Below are 16,544 nucleotides of genomic sequence, written 5' to 3' on the forward strand. Positions count from 1 at the left end.
GATCATCCTTTTCATTTTGATTTCAATGTTTCCCAGTCTATTTTAAGTGCTAGATAGAAGAGTGCTGATTTGTATCCACAGCTAGAAATAAAGCATCTCAATCCTCATGTTATTTAACCTTTCTGTACCACAATTCAAATAGCGAGAGATGATGCCTGTATGAATCACTTATCTGTGTCTACAAGTGATTTTTCTCTCAAGATTTCAATCAGTTTAACATCCGCTTCTTTGCGAAATAGCTAAGTCAACACCGATTCTATACTAAAATATACGATCTATGATAGTTTTAAAGAATATTTGAAAACCACGGAGATTTGCTTAAGACTACATAAAAATAATTACTTCTTATTAAAAACGCCGACGGAGTTTGGCTGTTGGGCAGAGAAGCAGTGAGGGAGCTGAAATTCGGTAATAGGGTGAGGATTCAATAAAATGTTATCTCAAACTAATGGGCTCTGGCAACTTTTCTTTTCTTTCTGCAAATTCTGTCTGTGGCCTTACGGCAATTAAGCCAAATAGATGTCCTCTGCAATAATGGTCAGGATAGCACAATGACAGATGGCATGCCACTGAGACCCAGTGTACTGTTTGCAAAGGAGTATGAAATTTCAACTCTGTCTCCCTTTGTCTGCTAAAGCCTCAGTGGTCTTGATTTTTCTTCTTTCTTTTCTTCTTCTTTTTCTTTTTTTAAACATATGCCACAGTTGTCTAGGCCAGGAGTCGCCAAACTTTTTCTGGATAGCACCAGACAGTAAATATTTTTTGGCTTTGCGAACAGTCTCTGCTGTATCTGCTCAACTCTGCTGCTGCAGAGTGAAAACTATTATGGAAAATTCATAAATGCATGAGCCTCTCTGTTTTTCAATAAAACTTTATTTACGAAAACAGGCAAAGGGTCAATTTGGTCTGTAGTCTGTAGTTGCCAGTTCCTGGTTCGAAGTCATCCTCATCTAAAATATTCGAAGTCATCCTCATCTAAAATAATAAAGAAAATTAGCTTTTTCATAGAGTTTAAACCTCTTTTAACTACATTTAAAAACTAAAGTAATTGGATTATGACTCATGTAGGCATATAAGCTCTTAGAGAGCTAAAAATGTTCTTCATTCAGTATCTGCATAGTGGAGGAAAGTTTAGAAAGCTTTCTGGGAGTACTCGTTTATGCTACTAAGCTTTGCCACCACCTTTCACATTTTAAATGTCAGCTAGTAGTTTCTGCGTGACTTGCATGTTAATCTTCTTCTCTAATATTATCAAACTTCAGTATTTTTTGATCCAGTCCCAAATCCCAATCTTGTTTTTATCATAGCAAACTCTGAGGACATATGAGTTGGGTAAATATTTAAGGTTTTGTACTTGGTCTTCACAGAGATGAATGCGAGTTTGCAACAATGCAACTTTTTGTTTTAATTTGAGAAATAATTACCTCTTTTGCTAGGTTTATTCTTTTCTGACATGTCTATTTTTCATGCACTTGAAAAGAGAATGGGTATTAAAAAGCCTAGCCTAGCTAACAACAGATTTCTACCATCTTGTGCTATTTGCTTATTGTCTCTGAAACTTGATGTTCACAACTGTAATCATTATTTTTATAAAGTGTGAGCGAATTTTATATGGAAAGTGCTTAGAGGAGTTCTTCACATGCAGTATGTTAAATAAATAGCTGTTAATACATTTAATAAGCTAAAGAAAGATTGACACATCATCAGGTTACATTATCATGTGACATCACCCTATCTTGTGATTAGAAAATTTAAAAGGAATTGGTGGCACCACGCCCCTGAAGAATCTAATTAAATTGAATTCCTATTACTACCAATTATGAGCAAAATTAGAGACGCGGATTAGGCGTAACACTTCTAACTCCTGAATTCTTGGTATTAGGTGATTCACGAAGATGACTCTATGCACGATGACAATATCAATGGTACATATTATTGGGAAAGATGTCATAAGCCTTTGTTTTTGACGAACATGTCCATGAACTCACAAAGTCACTTGAAAGTAAGACTTCGTGTATTATGACACAAGTGCTGTCATAGTAAACAGTTATTTACTTATATCATTGCCCTCAGAGATTTGCTCTTGAACTCCTCCCACCATCACCCACAGAAGCAAACAGAGGCAGGTGACCTGAGTGTATTTCTCAGCATCGTGTGTGAATCACTACTTATTCCCTTTGCCAGAGCGGACAAGGGACACCGACAGTTTGGATTAAAGGCTGCCCATGCCACGCAGGGTCCCTTTCACAATGTCGACAAGGAATTTCCTCAAGGGTTCCTGGTTGTTTTGTCTTAAAGCATTGCAGTTTACCTTTTTTCGACGTTGATGTTTTGTAGGCAATTTTGAGCTGGAGAGTCTTGAAACCATTTGACTCATGGAAGAAAATTACTTGGAGCACTACGAAAATATCATTGCGACCATGTGGTTTTTAAACTCTTTTGCACTGTACTGTTTCCCAATTATTTCCAGCTGTGTCTAGCCGCTAAGCGTACCTTCATGACCTGGCTTTTTTTTTTTTTTTTATAGTTGTGAAGTGCCATTATTCGTTTATTTGTTCAAGTGAGTGTCGAATGTCAGGTAGAGGTGGATTCAGCTCTATGCAGAACTGTCACCACTCTTTCTTCTGGAACTCCATGCCTATTCTTCCTGATTTTATATTTCTGACAAGAGTAGGAAGCAAAAACAGGATGAAGTCTTTATAATTTTTCACTCCATTCACTCTTTGCAAACATAGATGGGGATGAAAGTTCACCTAGACTCCCTATGAAAAAAGATGCATTGTAAACATGGAAGTTTATAGTTAAATGAGTATATTAACCTCCTGTTGGGATCATCACTTTTTAAAGTCATTAACAGCATCAATTTATCAGTGAGTCATATAATGAATTAATTGCTGACCTGTCCTACTTAATAGAAATTTGTTAATCAGTCATTTGTGTTGTTTGCCATTCTATTTTCTTTAAAATTATTCTAAAACCTAGACATCCATCCTATCTTAGAGTGCTTTGCCCAATTTTCTCCTCCATACTGGAACTGGCCGATCATAACCTTCATTCATTCAAATTCGGAGAAAGGTCATCTTCACCAGTATATGAATGAAATAGATAAGTATCAAGAATACAGCATGGTTACCTATTTCCAGTGCAGATGTTGAAAACATTTAATGACGGGTCGAGCATGGGCAACAACCAATCAAAAACAGATGCCCTGTCCAATCAAAAGGGACTCCAGCCGGTAACCAGAGCACAGCCCAACAGGTGCTTACCAGCTGTCAGTCAGCCTAGCCTGCTCCCAGGGGAGGTCTGCAGCTGCTTTCAGACCAAGGAGATTAGCAAGGGACAGAGAACATGGAATAATGTACCTTCTCTGTGACTTGATGTTCTCAACATCTCCTTCTACTTCACTTAGTCCTGTTTTAACTAAAGATCTGAAGGCATTCCCAGAAAACCAAGACTTTTTATTAGCGTTCCAATTCTAAGAGGAATTTGATTCAGAAGTTGATGCTGTTTAATATTCCTAGGGAAGATGCTCCTTATTTCCAACATAGAACAGTTTCAGATAGTAAAATGATTAGCTTCACCTAGAATTAAGGCTTCCAAGTGACTCCATCACTTCATTTAAAGTCAGTTCCAAAAGCAACGAAAACATATAAAAACTGAAGTTTAAAAATTCATTCCAAAGAGAACAGTGAATCATTGAAAAATTATGTATGCTTCTGCTTCTTTCCATGAGTGGAATAGAGGTCTATCCACATTAAAAATGGCCCGCATTAAGTACGTGAGTACATGCACGCATAATATTTATTTTTATACACATGTGAGTGAAGCCTACACATAATTCTGTATGTTATTTCTCTAAATTTAGTTTCAGTTCTACCAGAAAATTCTATATGGTGCAGAAAATAACATTCATCCCTGATGATAAATTTAGTAACCAAAAGTTGGCAGAATATTAATAGATGCTAGAGGTCACTGCTTTCTTGCAACCACTAAAAATATGTTCTCTGTTATAAACATTTGAACAAGGTTTAAATTTGGTAGATTATTTATAAAATGGGAACTTTCCAGACATTCCTCTCTGACATCCTAGGAGAACGGTCATCTCTTCCATCTTCTGTATTCTTGGAGATGTATAATGTGCTATAAGCATGTCTCTTCAATGCCATATATGCTGGGAAAGCATAAGCAAATCTTTTTTTAGTCAGGCACCGCACAAGCCCATGCATTCCACAAATCATAGTGAAACAACTCATCCATTCATTCTTTTGCTTATTCATTCCATAAAATTTTATTGAGTGTCCGCATTGTGCTGGAGGATGCTGAGGCTACTTCGATAAGTACAGACTCACCCTGTCTTCTAGAAGCACATACTTTAGACGCTAAGGTAAAACAAGAGTAAGTAAAAACTGATATACATGGGAACATATGCTATAATTGCAATAAGAACAGGATGCTATTCGAATACAAAAGAAGGGAAACTGAGTGTTTTCGGGAGGCTGGGAAGACAGTAGATGTTTCTTGAAGGTTCTGGAAGAGGTCATTCTGAGGCGGCAAAAATAGCAGTGCCATTAGGTGAGTGAGAACCTACCACGTAACTCAAATTGACATAATATTTAATCTTTTGTTACCCTTTAAAAATCAAAATAAAGCTTTTCTGAAGTAGTTATATCCATAAAGAAGAAAAGAGTCTAATTGACAAAAGAAAAATACGTACAGTCTGGGGATACATTATTTTCTTACATGGGAGAACAATTGATTAGAGTTTAAATCAAAGAGCCCATAGAACATTGGTCAGTAAGGCAGTGCCAGAGTGAACTTGTGAAGTCCACAGATTGTGTACTTGGCTTCTGTGCCCTCCAATATCCTCCTCCAGTTCCTTTCTCCCTCGTAACTTTCAAGACCCCTCTCTTTTCAACCTTTATCTTTGTCTTAGATATAAAGATGCAAATTCTATCTATCCAATTATTTTTCCTTTATATTTAGTTCATGTGAAAATATGCTCCAGTGAAAGCTTCATGTTTAACATTTCAATATTTTCATAAGACTCTGCTGACATGAGGATGTATTTCTAATCCCGGAATTCCAGTTGCTAACAGCATGGCTTTTGAGGAAAGAAGTAAGAGAATGAGTTATGATAGATTATATATGATAAGTGTATGTGTTTACACGCACACACATGAATAAACTACTCTGATATAAAATACATATACACAGTATATAAAACACCCATATCTATGACTGACAATAACACAAAGTTGCTTTTTCAGTATTACAACGCTCAGAAATTACATCACGTACAGTGATTTGAAAGTGATTGTGTTTTTCACATAGAAGGAGTCCATTTATTCCATGCTATGTCAGAGCTCTCAACTGTTTCAAAGAAAGTTAAACACAGCAAAAATTTCTTTCAAATACTCCAGAGGGGCCTCCGATTCTTTTCTCTTTGGGCTGTGCTGCACAATTTCAGCAAGCACTTTTTAGAACATGGGTGGAACAGAAACTTTGAACTTGGTGGACGACAGACACAAAATGTCTCAAGCACTCTAATTGTTTTTCTGGGAAATTTAGTAATTATAGAGAAGTTCTGTTTATTTTAATGGCTTCTTATCACCACATGCAACTCACTTAATGACCACATTTTCTCAAGGGACCTTCGTGACATCATCGAGTAGCCCCAGTGCTTCCTGATACTTTAAAATACTGTCACAGCCAATTTTCAGTATTTCAGAGGACTGTGGGATTCCTGGGGGAGCCTCGTAAAGCTCTCTTGCATACATGCATATACACATATACATATATAGACGTATATGCCACGTATAGAGTTTAAAATATATCATACGGATTATAAAGAATAAAACATATATATTTATTTATAATTTGCAATGCAGTGCGGTAAAGGTTGGGCTTGTTTGAAATCACTACAGTATCTGGAGAGCGAGAGGGGTTGCTTCTCAGAGTAGCTGGTCTGAATGAGGAACTTGCTCATAGAAAAAAACAAAAATAAAACAAACGAACAAGCAAACAAACCAAAACCAAAAGCAAACGCATAGAGGCAGACAACAGATGGGTGGTTACCAGAGGTGGGTCGGGGTGGAGGGAGGGCTGGATTGGTAAAGGGGGTCAGTGGTCTGGTGACATGGAAACTGGACTTTTAGTGGTGAGCACACTGTAGTACATACAGATACTGAATTATAATGCTGTACACCTGAAACTTAGGTAACGTTACAAACCCATGTTGCTTCAACTGAATTAATTAATTAATCAAAAAAATAAGAAATTACACCAGCCACATACTTTGCCCTGTGCCTAAAAAAATGTGACATGCAATAAGAGTTTACCTGGTGAATGAATGAATGGTGAAGGAAGGATTGAATACACAAGTAACCGAATGCATGAAATGGATGCTCGTTGAATAAACGTTCATTTATCAGATGATGGGGACTGGAGAATATATATAGATATACAGATATATACAAATATATACAGATAGTGTCAGGATTTTAGGAACTGCCCTGCTGGGGGACTTCTCTAAAAACTGGTTTGTGATGTTTCTCTGGAATCAGTTCCATTTTTACCAGTTATTTCTACCACTTAAAGTTTTATCCCAAGAGAATAGTATCTCTAATGATGGACTTTTAGCACATGGGCCGATGGAATAGAGGATTTGGAGGTAGGTTAAGGAATAGAGAAACATTTCACTGCATTTCCACTTATTCCTCAACTTTGAAAGAACAATCCTAGATTCTCCTTAAATAGATGAGAACTACTGTGCAAAACAGAAATAATACCCTTTACACCAGTTCTCAATTTCCCAACAGCTTTTCACTGGCCTTTACCTTTCCTGCAGCCCTTGCCAACATTCACTTCCGTACAAAGAGGAGATAATGAACCGACCAGAAGCATCCCGGGGTGGGGGGCTGGGCTGAGAGGTCATTTTAGGTTGGAGCTTGCGAACTTTGACCCCAGGACAGCGGACAGCACCGCGCTGGTGATTTTCTCATTTCCACTGAAAGCATCGGCCCGCTTGCGACGGGAATATCAAGTGTTGCCACGGGCTGCCGCAGCTGCGAGCTATTATTTCCAGTGGCAGTGGAAGGCCAGAGAGAGATCTCCCGGGAGATGGCGCAAAATGCTGCGGTGGGTTTAATATTAACCCTTGCCACCGCCGCAGCTAAGACTTCCGGCGAAGACCAAGTTTTACTGGTCAGCTGCTGCCAAGTTTTAGAAAAAGCAGACTTCGTCCCATGCAAGCTCCGGAGTTTGAGATGGAAACCAAGTGCTTTCTCATGCAACTCGAGGCCCCTCGGAAGCCCTGTGTGTCCATTTGACAGTTTCACACCCCGCCGTGTCTGTTTCATAGCGGTCTAGAAAGCGTTGTAGGAAAGCCTGTGATGACGAAGGTTGCACAGCGCTGACCGACCAAATAAATGCCTTTTCTTTTATAGTTTAATATACGCCTTAAAAAAAAAAACAAAAAACAAAAAAAACAAAACTATATTACATTACCAGGCACACTTACATTTTAGGTCTACAGCTACACACACACACACACACACACACACACACACACACACGCACGCATTTTGCTATTTTGCTTTTTACTTCATTTGAAATGTCTGTTATTTTGTTTCATTTATTGTATGGAGAAATTTGCATTCTCGACTCCTGTTTACTATTTTCTCTTTAAGGGAAACATTTTTTTTTTCAAGCAAATAATGAAGTCCTGAAAAACACACGCGCAAATGACAAACGCAGGATTCAACCTGCTCACTGTTCGTACATAATTTCAGTCCTGTGATGCCTTTATAAGAATTCGATGAATTTGTATGCCAGTCCAGCATGTTGATTAAAGGCCACGCAGTTCCATTTTGACATAATCTCTACAATTAAATAGCTGTAATTAATCACTAGATATAATTATATGATCTGAAAAGTGAGCTGAAAGCAGGGGTTCTGAGCCTTGGCACTATGGCATATTGGGCTGGATAATTCTTTGTCATACGGGGGCCATCCTGCTCTCCATGTGACGTTTCACGGCATCCTTGGCCTCTACCCTCTAGACGCCAGGAGCACCTTTCTCCCCAGGTGGGACAACCAAAAACGTCTCCAGATATTGCCAAACCATCTCAGGCCGAGAAACACCGTTTTAGAACAAACAGTTAAAAAGAAAGAACATAACCCACCCTCATAACCTGCGACACGTTATACTCAGGATCTAAGTCCCTGATCGCAAATCCTTAATTGTTCTGATTCCTCCCCAGTCTTCACTCTTGTCTTGTTCTCCCGAATGATGGGATTCAACAAGCAACATCCTGAGCCCTTTTTCTTACCTATTGACTGTTGAAATCTTCAGGTGGTTCCCAGCTTGGCTTTTCATTTGCAGTTAAAATTAAAGCCTTCAACACTATAACTTAGCTTCCAGCTGTGGTCTAACTCTATCTCAGGCCCGTGCCCTCTCTCGCATGCTGCTCTTCAGAGAAGCACCAAGTGAGAGCAGATGGAGAACATCGGGCTACCCAAGAGTCACCAGAGAGTTGCCCACAATTCCCCACCCTTCCTCAGGCAACAGAAGCAGAAAGAGGCCATTACAAGCAGCTGGTATACCCCGCTATCAGCAATAAGAAAACTAGGCCCTGCCATTGACCATCAGAAAAGCATCCTGACACACTGACGCGTTCAAATTTTGGCAAAAAAAACCTCCTTTTTGTTCCATTCCACCATTTGTCTCGAAACACAGAATGCCCCTCCAACCGAAGTTACCCCAAGCAAATGGCACCATTTCAACCTAGTTTCGGCTTTAGCTTGCTCTGGGAATAGAGCGCCTCCAAACTGCTTTCTAAACGATCCTGTATTCCCACAAGAACATAACATTGTTAAACAGCAATTTCAGCTGAAAGTTAACAAGGTTTTAAGGTAGTTATAAAACTGTGAAAGCCTGACTCCCAGTGTGAAATACAAAACCTGTGAAATTCAAATATGCAGGAACGCTTTCATTTACTCAGAGCTATGATGAAGGCTGAAAATGTTTCTTTGTTCAAAAAAAAAAAAAAAAAAAAAGATCCACAGGCCGGAGTGCAGAGAAATGCAGGATTCTTAAAGTTGCTGTTTATTTTTTCTCTAATTATGAGCTGAAAATAGTTCAATGTATATATAGGTGTGTGTTTTCATTTGTATACGTTATATAGTCTCTTCAGTATTCTCTCTCTCATCTCTCTACATATACATATGTGTGTATATATGTACGTATCATCCTTATACGTAATATACATATATATTAAGTATAGTTTATACAATTCAATTACTTAGACAAATATATGACAAAACTTCAATAGGTTAAAGGAACATTTCGTGTCGTGGAGAAATGATCATTAACATATGCACCAAAAAAACAAAAAACAAAAAACATTCAGTTCTTAGCTTGCTGTATGACTATTATGTAATAACTGTACCAATACATTATCAATATTTCAGTCAATTCTAAGTTTTCTCATATATAATGTTAGAATACTAATACCCTAACGTTCTCTACGTGCTCCAAAAATCGTAAAGGGCCATTAAAACATCAAGGTGTATAAAATACAAATAGATATTTATATAGATATATACCTATGTAAATTGAGTAGTAAAAAAATTTGTAAGGGCAGCTAATTTTTGAAATGAATTCTATACTTATTCTGAATGTGGTATATGTGGTGTCAGATATACAGTTATTTTACAAGCCATGCAAAAGTTTTTATATCAGTGCGATAAAATGGGTCAACATACAGCTGTTTGAAACTAAGTTTTTGGGGGTATAGGATAGGGTGGGAACAAAGCTTCTTTCCCCAGCAAGATGACTTTTCTCTAATATTTGCTTCCTCCACCTTCGTAATATTTTGAAGTATTTTGTGCCTAGCATTCAGATTTAGTTATTGAAAGTCTGATTCTGAATAATATAATGAAATATCTAATTTATCTTTCGAGGTTTGTAAAGTAGCAGAAAACGTATCTGAAAATGCGTTTTTGAGTACATGAATATTAAAATATTTATCTTAATTTAACAAAAAGATCAAGAAATTTTATTATGCACAAAAGCGTTCATCTGTTAATAGTTATATAAAGTGAGAGATGCAAACTTTACTTTTCTTTATTCGCGTTATTAAAATATAGTCATTAAAATATTTATCTCATCCCTAAAACCATAGTCGATATTCTTCCTTCTCTTTTTTGACTTCTTTATTACAGTTACTGTTTAGTTATACTTGTGACGAAACTCATTTAAAACACATAACTTTCAAATCAAAAGACTTAGAATTGGTATTATAGAATCCTTTGATTTGGAATTAATTTTCAATTACTGGAGCACTAAAGTGTCAGACAAATCAGTGACCAACAAAGTAAAGTAAATGAATTATAGTAAATCCATGTGATGTAATAATTCATAGCCATTTACAATACAAAAAAAATACGAAGACCTGAGAAAGTCTTCAAAGCATAATTTAGGTAAAATAGGCAAATCACGAAATTCTGTGATATAATCTAATTTTATTAAGTATATTTATATATATAACACACATGAAATATACACTGATATGTGGGAAAATATATATCAACATACATGAAATGTATGAAAAATGAAGGAAAAAATCAGTCTGATGGTATATCTCTGGGAGGTAGAAGTATTGGTCATTTTAAATTTATTTTATATTGGTAACGATTTTCATAAATGCTTTGTAATCATTGTTTATTATTTTACAATCAGAATATAAGGAGATGTTTTAATGCTCTAATTTTAAAAGTCACAAAGAGAAAAAATTTAAATAGAACATTAAAAAGTACAGATTTACGGTGTAAATTCTAGAACAGATTGAAATGTAAAGGTAATATGTATTTCTACTTTCAAGTGCGTTTTAAACAGTATAAAGTAAAAACTCAAGTTGAAAACAAAGTTAGAAAAGGACACTAGAAAGTGTTCTGACAAATAAAAGGAATAAAGAAGAGAATGTATTAAAATGCTTCTTAAAATCAGATTTTTTGGAATAGAATATTTTCCCAAAGAGTTTAATTTAGCTTAATTTGTTATAGATGTCCAAGTCGTGACAAAAAGCTTTCGTTTTCAACTATTAATAGATGTATTTTATTTAAATATCAAAGAATTTAAGGCATATGGAGAATTAGACATGTAAAAATATTTCTGTTTCTATTTAGGTGAGCTAAAGTATTCAAAATTCTGCTGTACTTTATTGGCAAAAATAATTAGAGCTTTTCTGATTTTTAAAATTGTTTAAAATGTTACATAAGAAAATATAAACCGTCATTAAAGAATAATATTTTGAAAAACAGTCCGATGGCGTTTCTTTGAGCTATAGAGATATTGAACATAAATGGTCTCATTTGAAAGTTTCTGTTTGCTAACTAGCTTTTTGTTTAAATGTAATTTTTATAAGATTAATGTTTAGAGGTTAAGTCACAGACTGTAGGAATAGTGCTCTTACTAGTGTCTGATTTTTTTTTTTTTAATCATTAATGAATTCAAAAAGTAAAGGTGGAGAGGTGGGGCCACATATGGTGTCAATACACTTTAATTAAGTGCAATAATTCCCCTTTTCCTGAGGTAGCTATGTTAAGACAGATTTCTCTTCAGAGATTTACATTCTGAGGATCTATTTTTCCTACGGCCATCAAATTAATCTGTGGGATTTCACTGCCCCCTGTTGGAATAATGTGAAAGTTCAGATGGCTCCCCATCCTAAAAGACCAGAGATTCGGGGTTCACTTTCTTAGTTTTTGGTATTTTCAGCTCTTCCTATAAATCTTCTGAGGATAAGATAGCTTGAAAAGAATCTGAAATTAAAGAAAGGCCCCTTAACTTTCTAAAAGGTAAACTTCAGTCAAAAACATTTATTTATATTTGAAAATAAGCTTAAACTTTTATAACCGTCACTTTTCTGTAAAAGAATGAAAGACTTTAAAAAATGTCTTCAAAATATATCATTGTCGTATACTTTCCTCTCTAAGTAACTAGACACAAAGTAAGATAATTTAGGAAAACAAATTATAATACCACAGAATTATATATTTTAATTTTCAGTTAACTACTATAAACACTAGGTTCTTTTAAAAACTAAAGTGTGTTAAAATCTGCAATTCATTTTTTGAAAGGCTTTCACTGAATTAAATTTCCCAACATTGACCCTCGTTGCAGTGAGAGACTTAGGAGATGGACGCCTTTGATGTGAAGCAGATGGTGAGCAGCACGCTTCTAGCACAAATCCTCCACAAATATACAATAAGAAGTGACCTGAAAAGTCACCTCGTGGAGGCGTCAAGAAGTGGCCAGAGGTGGACTCAGAAGGGCTCAAAGCTATCTGGCTGAAGGCATTGTTACTGATTGAATGTCAGTTTTTAATTCATTGGATAATGCCTTTCAGCTAAAATTTGAAAATCTCTCCTCCCTTTTCAACATCTGGTTTAGCAATTCCTTGAGAGACAAAACAGTTCTTTCTCTCTCATCCCATCTATTAAAATGTACCTAGGTCCTGAGACAGAAACGAATGACCATGTCAGAACTGAAAAGTTCTACTCCAATATTCTGCTAGAAATAAGTCCTAATGCCCTAATTCCAAAATATTACAGTAGGACAATCTTCCACAGTGCAACTGATGGGAAATTAGCTTGGTTTCCTATTATATCCCATGAAGTCATTTGTTACATCAAAATACATGAAATATTATAATCAATTCAATTTCTTTCTTTAGTTAAAGAATAAAATAACAATTTAGGTCCTTATATTTGATCCCTCCATGGCTGCTAAATATTTTAATTTACAATAAATTATTTTGAACAGTTTTTCTATGAGGTATTTCCAAACAGTACTTACTATATTATATGCAAAGAGATCTGAGCTTGGATTTACTCATAGTACTTAAATGTTACGTTAAGGTAGACATTTATGATGACACTTGTATTTTAGATATAAAGAATTCTTTAAAAGCTTAGTCATTGTATGCCTTTTATCAGTGCAAAATTTCCTAAAATAATGAAAGCTCTTTCCGTAATATGAAATCTTTGTCTCAAGAACTAATTTCACATCTTTTGTTTGGAGGGGGGCTCCTATTTAACTACAAAGCAGAACAAATTGAGAATAGCAAATATATGTCTGTAAGTTGTTAGTTATGTGTCAATGATCAACGTGTGTTCATGCCTCTTTCATTTACCAAGGCTCATATATCTGAAACTATACATAAGTATAATTACATAGCACATACGAGTATTATCAGTTAGAGGAAAGAGATACCAATGTATTTCATTAAAAAAAAACACAAAACCCTAAAAACTAAGTTCTGAATTGTAATGTAGATTACTTTGTGTCTCTACTAACATGACTTGCATATATGTGGGTAATGATGTCAAATGTGGATCGAGACATTATCAATAATTTTACATGAGTTGTAAAAATGTGTATGTAATTTTAAATAAAGTATTCAATATTACAGGGATTAATGATTACTCTAAAGGCGATACAATTGGTTTAAATACAAAAGTGTTATTGTTGAAAAATGTGTGGGATCAAAATTCACGAATATTCTAAAAAATATTTTTATACTGACCCTAAAGTTTATCTACATCATCCATGTTTAAAATCCAGCTTGCTGCCATCTGTAGTTAAAGCATATTATTTGGTGACTGTATTAAACAGAATAAGAGAAAATGCATTAGCAAAAGGTTTTCAAGATCTCTTATAATCATCAAAGAGAGACGAAGAAAGCAAATATTTCTATAATTCACTTTCTTTGGGCAAGAGGTAGTCTTCATATATAATATGTATTCTCTTACAGCTGTACAATCGAGACTTACTGGACTGGGCTGGAGCAGAGATGCCTTCTTTCTTAACCTTTTACCACCTTTTAGGACTATGCTTCATGTAACAAGTAATTCATGGGAAACTTTCATCAAGCTGCAACTCAGAGAGCTAGATCAGAACATAAGAGTTCTACCTTCTCCCCCACCCTCTCATTCTCCTATTCTAGAGGCGTGTCTGAACCTTATCCTATTGCTATGAACGCCATCCTATGTGCTGAGGGCGCTTGATAATAACTCATCCACTATAGTGTGTACTCATTCTTTTTAGGAGGTTTTGGATATAGAAATAGAGAGTGCCACAAATTCCTGCAGAAACTGAACGTTTTCTGTTGGACTCCAAAGGCAGGATGCTACGCTGTCTCTAGAGCTGATCCAGGTCATTTTCTTTCTTGTCCTCTCTGTTCTTCTTAGTCTCATGGCACATAAGTTCCTGGTATCACAATGACATTAGGACTATCTAGGTCCATGCTTTTTCCCATTTAAATTTTAATCACAATAGATAATGAGAAAATAATAATAAAAATCCTGTTTCTCCATTTCGGTCAAGATAATGAGTTTTCTAAATGAACATTATAAAACAAAATCTTTTGAATCTACTATATTCCAGGCATTACATGTGGACCTAAATAGGCATCATCTCCTATGACCTGGTCAATATGACCTTGTCAATAATTCTATAAGTCATTATCACGATTTCCGTTTCACACAAGAAGAAACTGAGGTTGATAGAGGAAGCGACTTGCCAAGGAAAAACACATGCGTCACAAATGAACAATCTTCTTATCACATGATCTTCCCTTGTTTTCCTACTTTCCCACCGAAATCTCTTCTCCCTTCCCCATCAAAAAAAAACCCAACTAAATGAATTATTTTACTAAGCCAAATTTTAGACTTTGAAGAGAACCAATCTATCTCCTAGATAAGAAACACAAATTTCTAGGAAAAGAGTGAGTTCTTATTAGTAGGATTCCAAGAATGGATTTCTGTCTAGCCAGATTAAACACGATACCTTCCCTCTTCACATCTTCACTCAGTCCTCTATGTCTGCACCAGTGTCTCAATTACAAAGGAGTTATCCTGAGTCTTGCTGTCTTTCCTGACCCATGACAAGTCCACTCTTCAGCTTCAAAATCCCCTACACTGTACCATATTCACCTACGTTGCAGACTATCATTTTGCAAACCTTAAAGTAAATTTTAAATTGCCTGGTACTAGAAGGGTCATGAAACTCTGTGGGGGCTGATTCTAAACCACAAATTTACTCAAATTTGCAAGAGTTGGCTGTAGATACTCCAGATATTTTATAAACATCTTTTTTACGTGGGATATATTGAAGACTACTTTTAAATTTTTTAACTTAAATTTTTTATTATAAAATATCTTCTTACTTGATAATATCTCAAAAGTTCTTATAATTTAACAATGTGCTGTACAACTTGTAAAGCCTTAAGTGTTTAGGATTCGTTGGCTGTAGGTTTCATTCTTTAAAGCATAAGAGATTCAAAGTTACATTTTTAAAATATGCAGCGGCCCTATTCTATTGTCTTGTTGCTTAAAATAACTATAAACACTATAAACAAAAAATAAAATCAATGTTAAAAATACATTTAGGCAAAAGAGGTTTATTCTATTTTTACTATAAGTATTAGTGGAATACAGGTACATATTGCTAACAGACTTTTTCAGGCAAATATATTATATTTCGTGCCTAATATTACTGAGTTCAAGCCCAGTAGTCCATTTCTCATGCTGATAGACTCTGCCCTTTATTCAGAAGGCATCTTATTATAAATAAATCTATATCACTGGTTACAGGTAGGACAAGGAAATGAGAGTGGACAGAAGAGCGGAATAATCTATCAATCCTTATAAATAAGAGAATCACTTTTAGAAAACCTCTCCTGTTGTATTGACAGCTGTTATTCTACCCCTGGTAGCTCAGTAGCAGCATATTTGTACACAAAACATAGTAAATTATATCACATACAAAAAAAATCAAAAACAAAACATTGAGAGTCTTTTATGAACACTCAGGGAAATTAGTAAGACCCTGACAAGTGACAGGAACCGTATGCTTGATAAAAGGTAGCTAACTTATTTCTTTAATATTACTAAACGTGCTTTGGTATTTACAAGAGAGGTGTTCAAACAAGGGGGTATCATTTTCTAAGTGGTTTCCATGGTTTTGTTTGGTTTGTTTTGTAGTGTCTCGGCACATGGATTGCATTATCTGAGAGCAGAGGAAATGAAGATGGTAGCAATCCAATAATCCTCTTTAGCGAAGAGCATTTAAAATTCAGAAACCATCTAAGTTTAATTTCTTCCTCATTAGAACCAGAAGAGCCAGAGAGATGGGGAAAGGGAGCTGACTTAGGAACGTTGCAGCTCATTCTTAAACATCGTGGTGTTTTTCTCGAAACAGAAGGTAGTAATCAATGAGAAGTTATTCAATGTGGTTCAGCTCATATAATACTTTCCTGGTGTTAGTCTAACCACTATTGCTTTGCACCTTTTTTTTTTTTTTTTTTTTAAACCTTAGTAGACTCTTTAAGGTCACATCTGTTAGGGCACATAATGGTTTTTAATCACACTTTTCTAAATGACTAGAACACAAGTATGTGAGGGGAGCAGCACTTAAACCGAAGCCTGATCCCTGTTGTAGAATATTTGGGTGGTGATTTTCTGGAGGATTGAATGCAAAA

The sequence above is a fragment of the Pteropus alecto genome, unplaced genomic scaffold (genome assembly GCF_000325575.1).
Source record: "Pteropus alecto unplaced genomic scaffold, ASM32557v1 scaffold134, whole genome shotgun sequence".
In the NCBI taxonomy this organism is placed as follows: domain Eukaryota; kingdom Metazoa; phylum Chordata; class Mammalia; order Chiroptera; family Pteropodidae; genus Pteropus; species Pteropus alecto.